The sequence below is a fragment of the Callorhinus ursinus genome, unplaced genomic scaffold, assembly GCF_003265705.2.
Source record: "Callorhinus ursinus isolate GAN/ISIS: 27379988/994484 unplaced genomic scaffold, GSC_fseal_2.0 scaffold1, whole genome shotgun sequence".
NCBI lineage: Eukaryota > Metazoa > Chordata > Mammalia > Carnivora > Otariidae > Callorhinus > Callorhinus ursinus.
The window spans coordinates 2,295,452-2,308,408 of record NW_027397063.1 but is presented as its reverse complement, the minus strand read 5'-3'; the positions used below and the strand labels follow the sequence as shown (position 1 = coordinate 2,308,408).

At 40.9% G+C, this 12,957-nt stretch overlaps 1 pseudogene; it reads right to left on the bottom strand.

Annotated features, from left to right (window-relative positions):
- Positions 1-1,652: 1,652 nt before the first annotated feature.
- Positions 1,653-1,732, bottom strand: LOC112834188 (U4 spliceosomal RNA; annotated as a pseudogene).
- Between the last annotated feature and the right edge of the window lie 11,225 nt (positions 1,733-12,957).

The following is a 12,957-nucleotide window of genomic DNA, read 5'->3' as shown; positions in this document are numbered from 1 at the left end:
TTCATATACAATATACCTTCAGATAAGTGCATACAGAATAAATATAGCTTGATGAATTTTCCAAGCAGAACCCACTTGTGTATCCAGCACTGAGCTCAAGAGCAGAGTGCATTGATACCCAAAAAGCCCATGTGGGCAGCTCCCGTTCTGCATTCTAACATCATAGATGGATTCTGCCTGTTTTTTTTTTTAATTTGATAGAAAAAGAATCTTCTGGTATATAGCTTTTGTTCCTGGCTTTCACTCAAGCTCCTGTCAGTGAGATTTATTTATTTATTTATTTATTTATTTATTTATTTATAAATATGCTCCTGTTGCAGCATATTTATTCTTTCCATTTTATTTTTTTAGGTTTTTGAGATTTATTTATTTACTTAAAGAGAGAGAGTGAAAGCACGAGTATGGGAAGGGGCAGAGAGAGAGAGGGAGAGAGAAAGAATCTGAAGCAGATTTCCCACTGAGGGAGGAGCCCAACGTGGAGATCAATCTCGTGACCCTGAGATTATGACCTGAGCTGAAATCAAGAGTCAGTTGTTTAACTGACTGAGTCACCCAGGTGCCCCTGATCTTTCCATTTTAAAAATCTATCCCCAGTGCCCAGCCTAGGGTACATTTAGTTCTATCTTTTTAGCCGGTATTCCTTCTCTTCTCTTCAAATGTGTGTGTTACAGTTCATTGCCATCTTCAGACTTCTTCCTTTTGTCAGGTCAGACATGCTGCTCTGATTAGGCAGCAAAGGCACTGCATGCTACCCCTGGGATGTGCAGGCTGATGCCTGTCCTCCTAGACCCACCCAGTGAATACAGCTGGTGTTGACCACACATGCAGGTGAAGTTTGATACAATCAAAGGTCCAATCTAAAGTGCTTTCACTAAAAAGAGCAGTGAGCACCTGTGATCATAAATTTTATCTGTCAACGGGGCTAGGCCACGGTACCCAGATATTTGGTCAAACATTATTCATATAATCAGTTGAAGGCCTTAATAGAAAAAAGACTGGCCTCCCTGAGCAAGAAGGAATCCTGCCAACAACAGATGGCATCTGGACTTGAACCCCAACTCTTTCCTGGGTCCCCAGTCTGCCAGCCAACCCTACAGACTTTGTACTTGCTAGCTCCCATAACCATGTGAGCCAATTCCTTAAAATTAATCTCTTTCTTTCTCTATATATCTAGATGATATATATCTAGATGATAAATATAGATAGACATAGATATAATGTAGATATATAGACACAAATCCTACTGGTTCTGTTTCTCCAGAGAACCCTGACATGGTACCTCTCCCCATGAAAGACCTTGCTAAGTGACCAAGATAAGACATTCTTTATAGCTGGGCCCTCTGAATCTTCCTCAACTTAGTCCTCCAGATAACCATGGCCAGCTAATGAGAATTAGGATGTAAGTTTTGTAGATTATGAGTCTTGCTTTCTTGCACTTAGAGCAGTGGTTCTCAATTGGGGTGATTATGGCTACCCGACCCCCACCCAGGAGACGTTTGGAGATGTTGAGAGGTATTTTATTGTCACAGATGTGGAGGCAGAAATGCTATTGGCATCTAATGGTAGAAACCAGTGATGCTGTTAGACATTCTACAGTGCACAGGACAGTCCCCTCTCGAAGAATCTTCCAGTCCCAAATGCCAGTTACACCAAGACTGAGAAAGCTTTCAATTAGCAATAATCGTACCTCGGATAAACCTCATTGGCTACGATACTGCCACTGTGCAAAGCTGAGAAACACTGCACTAGAGAGACATAATCTAGGTCTTGAAAGTTTTGATGTTGCCCAGATTTAGCTATTAAAATGTAAACATCTTAGATAGGAAATGCCTTAGTTCAGCAATTTTATATGAGTTGGAGAGAGTTAATTCTTCTTTTTTAAGACTTTATTTATTTATTTATTTGAGAGAGAGAGCAGGGGGAGGGGCAGAGGGAGAGAGAGAATCTTAAGCAGACTCTGCACTGAGTGTAGAGCCCCACTCAGGTCTCGAACTCATGACCCTGAGATCATGATCTGTGCTGAAATTGGAGTTTGACCCAGGCACCCCAAGAGTTAATTCTTAATAAACAATATGGATAGTTGTCTTAAAATTCTGAAGTAAAGTGGATATAGCTACCCTTTTATTTATTTTTTTGAAAGAAATTATTTTTCACCTTGTCTCCTCTTAATTCCTTTAAAACCTGAGTCTCCTTTTCCTCCCAGAGACTCAAAAATGGACACCTTCTTTCTCACATAATCCAACCCACAAAAGATTTGCCTGAATCAGCAATCTCTTGGCCAGTGAGAACATGCTACAGATCCTGAGAAGGAGACTGAAGGAAATTAATAAATGGCAGCTTCCTGCACTTTGCTTTCAACAATAACAAAACATATCAAAAGAGCAGAATGCAATAGTCAATAGATTTTCTCATTCCTGGCAACCACAAGGCTTTCTTACAGAAAAGTTCCTCCTAGTTCAGTGCTCACCATTGGTTTGGTCAGAAGCCCAGGAGGTCTCTCTAAAGATGTTAAGCATTTAACACTTGGTGTAGGAGGCCCGGATTATGTGCTTTCTGGAAGAGGGCTCTGTATCTCTCAAAGGTGTAGGAATTTGCATGAGAATTTCTTTTTTTTTTTTTAAAGATTTTATTTATTTGACAGAGAGATAGAGAAAGAGCACAAGTAGGCAGCAGGCAGAGGGAGGGGGAGAAGCAGGCTCTCTGCTGAGCAGGGAGTCCGATGTGGGGCTCGTGACCTGAGTTGAAGGCAGACGCTTAACCACTGAGCCACCCAGGTGCCCCTGCATGAGAATTTCTATCTGCTATATTCTTAAGGCATAGCACATACTAATATAGTACTAACAGGGTAATAGATAATTTACTGGATTATTTTGAAATAATTTTTTCTAAATACTGTGCAAGTTGTAGTAATTTAAAATATCATAACATAGGACATGCAATATGTGTGGAAAAGAGGTATAAGCTAGAAGAAGATGTAAAATGATGTTTTATTAACATTGAATTTCACTGTATTTTAGAGTGTGATACTAATCCCCAACACCCAGGGTAGAAAGGAATTTGTGATTCTTTTTATAGTGAACAAACTTCATAAAAAAACAAAAACAAAAACAAAAACAAAACTCTGGGGCGCCTGGGTGGCTCAGCCATTAAGTGACTTCCTTCGGCTCAGGTCATGATCCCTGGGTCCTGGAATCGAGTCCTGCATCGGGCTCCCTGCTCTGCCGAAGCCTGCTTCTCCCTCTCCCACTCCCCCTGCTTGTGTTCCCTCTCTCACTGCGTCTCTTTCTGTCAAATAAATAAAATCTTTAAAAAAAAAACCTATGTGAATATTCTCTGGAGACCCCAAAGATAGAGAGAAATCAAATAAAAATAAATCAGCCTGGAAATCCATTAAGGTTTGTGCAAAATATCAGGAAATCAGCACTTGGGAAACAAACACATTCAATTATTATTACTACTTTGTAGCAAGATAGTTATTTAATTGTGTCACCAATGAGAAGAAAGTGGTATATTTTTCAGTTTGGTATTTTCAGAACTGTTGGTGATTAGCTAAATAAATAAATATGTAAGAAAATTATTTTTATCTCTTCCTGGTATAGCTAAAGTAGCTGGTCAATTATCGTCAATAGATTTTATTTATAAAAGCCACACGTAAGAGACAAAGGTCAACAGATGAAAAGGACCCAGTCTCTTGGCTTGGATTTCAAGAGCTTGGTGGCAATATTCCAAACATCCTCAAGCCTGACGACCAGGATATTTAATAGTGCAGTACCACTATGAGGCTGAGAACTCTTAGTTCTGAATCACAATTGCATTGCACATTGTCTACGGAAAAAATACAAAAGCTCATCTCTTTGTCCAGCATATGGCTAGCAAGATTCCAAAACTATATCACTGGTTTGCATTCCAATAAAAAAATAAAATAATTGTTGGTGAAATAAAACATAGCTAGAAAGGTAAGGTAAGGTTGAAGAGATAGAACAGTGTGCCTGTATTTAGAATTAGCTTTGGATTCTGCTGATCAATGGACTGAGAAGCAGATAATCAAGAAGAAGTAAGTATACAAAGGGCTGTAGCAGATACACTGATGTTGTGCTAAGGGCAAGGTAGGAATCTGGGGTTACCACAGCTATAGCTGAGTAGTGTTGGCCATGCTGTGAGTCATCCAGTTGACCTCTGCTTTTTGTCATGCAATACCACAGCTTGAACTAAACTATTCTCTCATCTTTTGGAGTGGTTCTGATGAAACATGCTTGTTGGTAAATTGGCATAGGTTGACCTGCTCCTATTGTATTGCTGTCTCTAAGAAATCAAAATGAAAGCCATCAGATTCTGATTTACATAGCCGTGAAGTATTTTCCCATGTTGGTCAATATTGTTTCCCTATATTGACCAGTGTCCTCGTGGTGACCAACTGGTAGCTGTGCCATTTGTAGTATTGAATGTTCCATCCTTCCAGCTGCTAGAGTACTCCAGTCATATCTGCCTAATTTCTTTGAAGCCTACCTCAAACACATCAAGAAAATTAACACTGGGCCCCAAGACCTGACTCAACCTCTAGAGGAAGTTGGATCTGGGTTCCAATTCTGCCTCTCCACTTAGCAACACTGTATTCTTGCTCATGTTACTTCATTCAGCTGGAAAAGGGCACCATATTAGCTTATGTTTACTGAGTGCCTGCAACGTGTCAAATTCTGTTCTCGTCAAATGCGGCGTCATCTAATTGTCATAATAACAACCCTACAAGGCAGGTGCCACTGTCACACCATTCTACAGATAAGGAAACAAAGGCCCAGTGCCCAGGTGTACCCAGGCAGAGGGGGTGTTGGTGTTCTCACACATGTCTTGTACCGCCTCTCTAATTTCCAGACCACTGTGCTTCTCACCAGAGAACTCGTCTGACTCATTCAGCATCTGCATCACAGTATTGCTCTGAGGAAACGAGTCAGTACACAGGGCACACAGCAAAGGAATCCACACATGTACTCATTCATCTGTTCAGGCAATGTTGACTGAAGGCTCCCTGTGTGTCAGGCACTGTTCTAGGTCCTGAGTGTACAAGACGATAAGAGTTCCTTCCTTCCTGGAGCTTATAGCCCAGAAAGGAAACAGACCTCAGCCAAATCAATATACCTGATCTGTCTCCAATAATACATCACTAGTGCCTTAGAGAGAGATAAAGCAGGAGATTGAGGGTGACAGCGTTACTAGGTGATGGGAGGGCGTGGGTGGAGGGTGATGGGGAGGATGCTTCAGACAGAGGGAAGAACTCTGCCAGGAAGCCGCCTGTGAGCCAAGCCCTGACTCGCAGGTAGCAGAAGCCCTGAAGAGCTGCAGAACATTATTATTGCTCTTTAAATAAAATTATGTGCTAATTTCTTAGCTTAACCAAAGAGAGTTCTTGTCACCAGTGCCAAACAAAGCATGATTTCTCACCCTTTTCTCAATCTTCTCACAACCAAAGAATAAAACTGAAAATGCAGATGGAAAAGCAAAAGCTACTTTGAAGACCAGAGAGAGCCCGCTTCACACAAACTCTGAAGGTGTCATGAATGGAGAGAGCATTCATATCTCCCTGCCTGTTGATAATTCACAAAGTCTCCCAAAGACAAAACCACAGTTGGCCACAGTTTTGTTGGTTTCACTTAATTCTCTGACCCTGACTCCTGTGTGTCTAAAAGCATATCATAATCACAGTAAATTCTACCTCTCTTCATTCCATTAAAGGAAATCCAGGCCATTTCAAATACCATCTTCCCATCTGACCTTGATTTTACAATGCTTTTCACTGAAGATGAGAGTTAATGCTTTTCTGAGAGGTTTGTCACAAAGAAGAGCTTAATTGGGGCTCATTTTCTCCATCCACACATTTGTTCAAAAGATTTACTTTTAGAAAGAGTGTTTGTCATGAATGATTCAAGCTCTATGGGTATAGATTATGGATTTGGAGAACCAGGTCACTCAGAGAAGAAGCAGCTACCTTGGCTTTCTGGGGATATAACCGTATCATTCAGTGCAGTGGGTTGAATAGTGTCCCCAAAAAAGATGTGTTCATGTTCTAACTCTACCCATGAATGCGACCTTATTTGGAAATATGGCCTTTGCAGATGTCATTAAGACTCTCAAGAGCAGATCCTTCTGGATTAGGATGAGCCCTAAATCCAATAACAAGTGTCCTTTCAAGACAGAAAAGAGGGATATTTGAGAGACAGGGACATGGAGGGAAAGGCCACATGAAGACAGAGACAGAGACTGAGACTCTCAGTCTCAAGCCAAGGAACACCATGAGTGCCAGCCACCAAGAGAAGGCAAAAAAGAGGCATGGAACACAAACCAAAGAATACCAAGAGTGCCAGCCACCAAGAGAAGACAAAAGAGACGCATGGAACAGATTCCACCTTGGAACCAACTTGCTGACAATCTTGACTTCTGACCCAAACTGTGAGACAGTACGATTCTGTTGTTTTCAGCCAACAAGTTTGTAGTGTTTGTTAAGGCAGCCCTAGGAATCTCACATACTTGGTGTCAATCTTTGACATTGGACAAAGACTAATTGTTGAGTCATTGAGTTCCTTGGAACAATGGAAGACGTGCTCCGGTGTTCAGGTCAAAATGTAGGTTTTATATAGATTTTACTAGGTGTGCAAAAGACTGTGGTGGCCACTGTTTGTGTCTACCTGATATCCATCTGCTTCATACCCACCCCCTATCTCACAGGAGAGACTGTGGCCACAGTCACAGAGGTAGGCAAACCCAAACTGAGCCAATCATAGCATCCATCCCTGCAGCCATACTGATTGGCAAAAGGGAGGGAGGGAGGAGGGATAATTGACTTCATTTGGAGTTCTTCCTTGGAACTTTTTTACTGGAGTAAAAGGGAGAGTTCTTTTCCAGTCTCTGAATTAGACTTGATGTTTGAATCTAGAGCTCACCACCATATTCTTCCTGCAGGCAGATACACGATAGGAAGCTGATATCAGAACCAAAACTACATGTGCTCAGTGGGGGCACTATTAACCCCTTGGATCCATAATTCCTTATGATGGGGACACATCTTGTGTATTGCAGGGCCATTAGCACCCCTGGTCCTGCTGCTAAAACACCGGTAAATGCTGCCCTCTCTTCCCTGTCGTTGTCAAAAATCAAAACACACCCACATATTCCCAGATGTTCCCTAGAGAGAGCTGAATTGCCCCCTGGCTGAGAGCACTGACAGATGAACCTCCAAGTTCTTATCTCTAGGCTAGGATGGCCTGATTCATTCATGATCACAAGAGAAACACTCTTGCTGATGTCAAAACTAGAACATTTGAAAGTTCATTGGCTATGAGTCAGTTTACCTCTAGAAACCTCTTTTTATCTTTATGTTTTAATTAAAAATGGCCACCTTACTTCTTAGCATATTGCTACGTTCAGTCATTTCACAAGTGAAGCTCACTAACTAGTGACCCAATCCATTGTTTTAGGGTGACTGGGAAGATTTCTGGCTTCATCCTTGATTTTTGTTTTATAGCCTAACTCCCAGAGCGTGGCCTTACTTCTAATTCCTCAAGGATACTTAATTCTTCTGGGAGGAGAGAGGAGGTGAGAGTAAAACATAGCCAACACTCACAGAATACTTCTAGGGGCTGTCTGTTATGTGGGTGACCATGGGGACCCAGAGAAATACGCTCTGTAGAGATGACACGACCAGGGTTATGTGGCCACGAGGAGATGGGGTTGAATTTGGTAAGACCTGCCAGGGAGTGAGAGGTAGTTGGGGGGATCTTTGAGATCTGACTGAGGATAGGACCAAGGCAGTAGCAGCAAGAACCAAGAGAAGAAACAAGATTCAAAGGATCATAAAAAGTTAGCGCTGAAGACATAAAGTCCAGCTGGGTGTAGAGAACAAAAGAGGGATGGAATGAAGGACACCTCACTAAACTGAATTTTCAAGATCATTTAAGTTGGAATAGAGCCAAATTCCTTTGATGTTTTGAGAGGTTTCTTCTATACATTTTGGGTGTGTTTAAAGAACACAACTATGAGATAATATCCCAGGCCATGATGGGGATTAAGCAATTCAGGAATTTGCAGGTTCCAACAACCAAATACTTTAGGATTACTAGCTAAGAAGGAGTGCATTCTGGAAGTTTCCTGATCTATCCTACCCCTTCCCTCCAGGAGCAAACTTTTTAAAGAAATTATGTAAACAAATCTCAGTGTTCTTTTCTAAGGCAGGTGTTAAAAAAACTCTACATAAGAAGTGTGAAGACTTCAGGCAGCTGAGAAGCTTCACCAACTACATTACAAGCGTACCTCCTGGAAGATCAAAATGAGCAAAACCACAGAAGGCACAATGCTCATTGCTGCGGTTGTGGATAATTCACAGAGAGAAGGGATGGTGGGAAGGAAAATGAGCACGATACCGCCTGCTAGTGAAATGACTGCACGGGGGGGCCTCATTTTACTGTGCACACACTGAAATGTGTGAAATGCAGAAAGGACAGTGAGGGGAACAGGGAAGTGTCTGCGTCCTCCCTACAAAGAGTTTAGGGGGAAAGAGCAGCACGGAACCCACAGATCTTGCCTACTGCATAAATGCTTCTGGAGCCTTAGAACATAAAAGTAAGAACAAATCTCAGTGCTTTCAAAGTTTTAAATGTTTCTGTATTTACAAGGCAGGTGGTTGCTGATTTGGGGGAAAAGCTCTTGAAAGTAATATAAAGTGGTTTTTGGTTATGCAAAGATAAAGAAAAGTCCCTGGTAAGATACAGATATTTGAAGATTTAGTTCCAAGAAGCTGAAAAATAGGTCTTTAGGGAGATAACTTGGGGGTGCAGGGGGGAAACTCATGGGAAGCAGCAGGGTCTGGGTCCTCAGCTGGTACAATGTTCCTACTCTGGACCACTGAGCTAGATTCAGCTGCTGAGGTGTTTTGTTTTACCCTCCAGTATTAAAATATATTAGATAATTTTTCAACACTTAAGAATTTAGATATTTCACACAGAGCTAGAGAATTTAGGCTCCTTTTGACAAACCTGAAGGTCTGGCAATACCCGACCCTCATTCCCACCAGTCAACAATCACAGGTGTGGAGGAGGAAAGGTGACCTCTCCAGCTGACCTCTGCCCCACCTCCCTGCCACCTTCAGGCCTGGTCTGGTCCACATTTGGCTTTGGGACCCGTGTGTTAGAGAAAAGTGGAGCCCTTGAGAGACAGTCTCTGTGTGAGAGCAGACTGAGGGTCACCTCCATGTCTACATGTAGAATGCTCTTGGGGAGGAGACTGGTTTTCCTGCCCAGAATGGACTCCAGTGTGGAATTCAGCATGGATCAGGTGCTCTGAGCATTATAGATTTGGAAGCTTCTGGAAGCAGTACTTTAGAAATGAGGACTGCCAACTCATAATGGGTGCATGAAATGGAGGCAGAGTGAGCCTCTCAAAGTGGTGTCGTGGGGGGGATGCCACCACATGGCAGCCAGATGGAGAGAAAAGCAGGGCAAAGGGTTCACGTGGGGAGGACGGAAAATGCTCCACATATATTGGGAATAGTGGGAATCTGACTACCATGTAGGCAGGAATCCAAAGTTATTGACATAGATATTAAAGAGAATGCCTGAACATACCAGATGACTATTTTTAAATTTTATTATGTTATGTTAATCACCATACATTACATCATTAGTTTTTTGTGTTTTTTTTTGATGTGGTGTTCCATGATTCATCGTTTGCGTATAACACCCAGTGCTCCACGCAGAACGTGCCCTCTTTAATACCCATCACCAGGCTAACCCATCCCCCACCCCTTCCCCTCTAGAACCCTCAGTTTGTTTCTCAGAGTCCATAGTCTCTCATGGTTCGTCTCCCTCTTCGATTTCTCCCCCTTCATTTTTCCCTTCCTGCTATCTTCTTTTTTTTTTTTTAACATATAATGTATTATTTGTTTTAGAGGTACAGGTCTGTGATTCAACAGTCTTACACAATTCACAGCGCTCACCTTATCACATGCTCTCCCCAGTGTCGATCACCCAGCCACCACATCCCTCCCACCCCCCACCACTCTAGCAACCCTCAGTTTGTTTCCTGAGATTAAGAATTCCTCATATCAGTGAGGTCATATGATACATGTCTTTCTCCATACCAGATGACTATTAAAAGCATTCTAAACTGTCTATATCTTCCAACTAGTTCTATTTTTTGCATTTTTAGCCTAAAACAATCCATAAATATGTACAAAGATTTCATTAAAATGATTGTTATTTAATATAACTTATAGTGACAAAGAACTGGCAACAATTTTAAAAATCTGCAACAGTGGAATATGGGAAAATAAATTGTATCATCAATAAATTGTAATGGACAATAAATTCCAAGTAGCGATTAAAATTCTCTACAAGAAGTTATGTAGGATATTTAAATGCATGTTACAAAAATAATATTCATGGTACAATGGTATAATACCATTTTTATTAAAAATATAAACAGACAATGGGAATATGTTCAAGTTTATACATGATATTAGTTTCCTATGGCTGCTGTAACCAATTACTACAAGCAGGGTGGCTTAAAACAACAGAAATTTATTCTCTCACAGTTCCTGAGGCCAGAAGTCCAACACAGTGGCTAAATCAAGGGCAAAAATCAAGGTATGGGCAGAGCTGAGCTCTGTCCAGAGGCTCCCGAAGAGATCCTTCTTTGCCTCTTCCAGCTTCTGGTGGCTACTGGCTTCCTTGGCTGTGGCCACATGGCTCCAACCTCTGCCATGTATCACATCTTCATTTCTGTGTGTCTGATCTCCTTCGGCCTCTCTCTCATTAGGACCCTTGGGATTGGATTTAGAGCCCCCCCCCAGATAAGTTAGGATAATCTCTCTCTGTCAAAATCATTAAGCTCATCTGTAAAGTCCCTTTTTCCTTGTAAGGTAACATTTACACATTACAGGGAGTAGGACCTGATATCAATGTGGGGAGAGACATTGTTTCATCTGCTGTCCTCCCAAATATTAAAAGGTATTTTCTTTCCTCATGACTTTTCTGCTTTTTCTTAGAGTCAGTATCTGATCATGTCAACAAGGGCAACTTATTTCAATTAGATTCAAATAAACAAAATATTTATGAATTCTGACTTCACATATAACCTTGTATTTTTGCCTAGGAGCCAAAAAGAAGAAGAAACAAACAAACAAAAAAATACTAACACAAAATCCATCTTTGTCCTTTAGGGTATTAAAAACTTTATTCAATATTTAAGACTTAAGATATATGTAAAAATAGAGACATATTATATTTTTGATTTTCTCAAATATGAGATTAGATGGTACAGAAAGTATATACAGTATGGATATTATAGAAAAATAATGAAATTTGGAAAAATTCAAGAGGGGGGATGGACTTAAGTAATTAGGATGAGCTCCTTGGGAAATGTGATTCAACACAGGCATTAACTATTAATAGAGATTAGGATTTATCATAATGACAGAAACAAAGACAGGGCTGTCATGACTTAGAAGAATGCCCAGCAGGTGCTTCTAACTTCAAAAAAGGAGTTGAAAAAATATATATCTATATAAAGAGAGAGAAAAAAATAACTATCTGATGGGTGGAGTGTGAGCCCAAATTCTGAAAGACCTCTACTACTAGGGAAAAGATTTGGCCCCCACACTAACACAAAATATTACAAACAGGAATGACAGTATTATTCTCAGTTCTGAAAGGTGAACGGTGAAGTGGCCAGTTCAGATTCCTTTCAGATGAGGAATCTGGTTACATTTCCAAGAAGAGAAGGCACAAAAACAGAGAAAGGTAACAGAGAAAGGCCCCACCTGAGGCCATATTTTTGTGTTAGTTTCTGAGTTAAATCTAGGAGGAGATACACAAGCATTTTAAATAGGCTTCTGGTCCTCAGTAAGAGTAATGAATAAATAGTATTGATGAAAATCATTGTGTAACCAATGTTAGGAGAGACAAATCAATGCCTCCAGAAATAGAGGCGGGAGAACCTGACCTTGAGGGACAGAGCATACAGGGTTCAGGAGGCTGTGTGGAGAAGATGGAATATGAATGACAGGTGTTTGAAAATTTGGAAGGAATAGAGATAGAAAAATGATAATGGTGATAGCTAACATTTATGTCATCCAATGCCAGACACAGGGCTAATATTTTTTTTTAATTAATTGTTGGGGAGAAAAATCTTTTTGTTGACCCTGTTAGGTTCAGTACCTAAGGGTATGTGAATTAAACTAACAAAAGATGGATGAACAAGAGAAAGGGCACACAATTTTTACTAATATTTATGTGTATGGGAGTTCAACAACAACAAAAAGGAATGAAACTCAAGTAAATGGTTAGACTTGGGGGCTTATATACCCTTTCAGCAAAAGAAAGAGGGCTTGGGTTTGAAGGGTTGATAAATTGTGGGGAAGTGGCTAGGAAATATATGGGGAAACCAATGGAAGATAAGGGCTATTTTCATAAGGTCTGTTTATGCAAACTCATCTTAGTGTTGACTCCTTGTTCAATGATAAGAGTTGCCTTTTCTTCCTAGAAGAGGTGGGGGGGCACCTTTCTCAAAGGGAAATTTATGTCCTGCTTTTAGGCAGATAAAGGCAGGGCAGAGAACTCTTTCTACATCAGTTGATTCTCAATTGCCTTTGTTCCCAAATAATCCTTAGGCCAAAGTGGCAAAAATTTGGTTAGCATATTCTGATCTTCTTCATAATAAATATGTGTAATCTTGATACCACTATGATGTAGGCACAATTTTTGCCTCTTTACAGGCGAGGAAACTGAGGAACAGAGAGATTATGTTCTAACAGGCATGTCTGAGAGCAAAGTAGGGATTCATTTCCACAGGAGGGTAAAGCAAGTGGTGTAGATATCACTTGGGCAATTCCTTCCTTCATTCACTCCTTCTTTCCTTCCCCCCTCCCTTCCTTCCTTCCTTCCTTCCTTCCTTCCTTCCTTCCTTCCTTCCTTC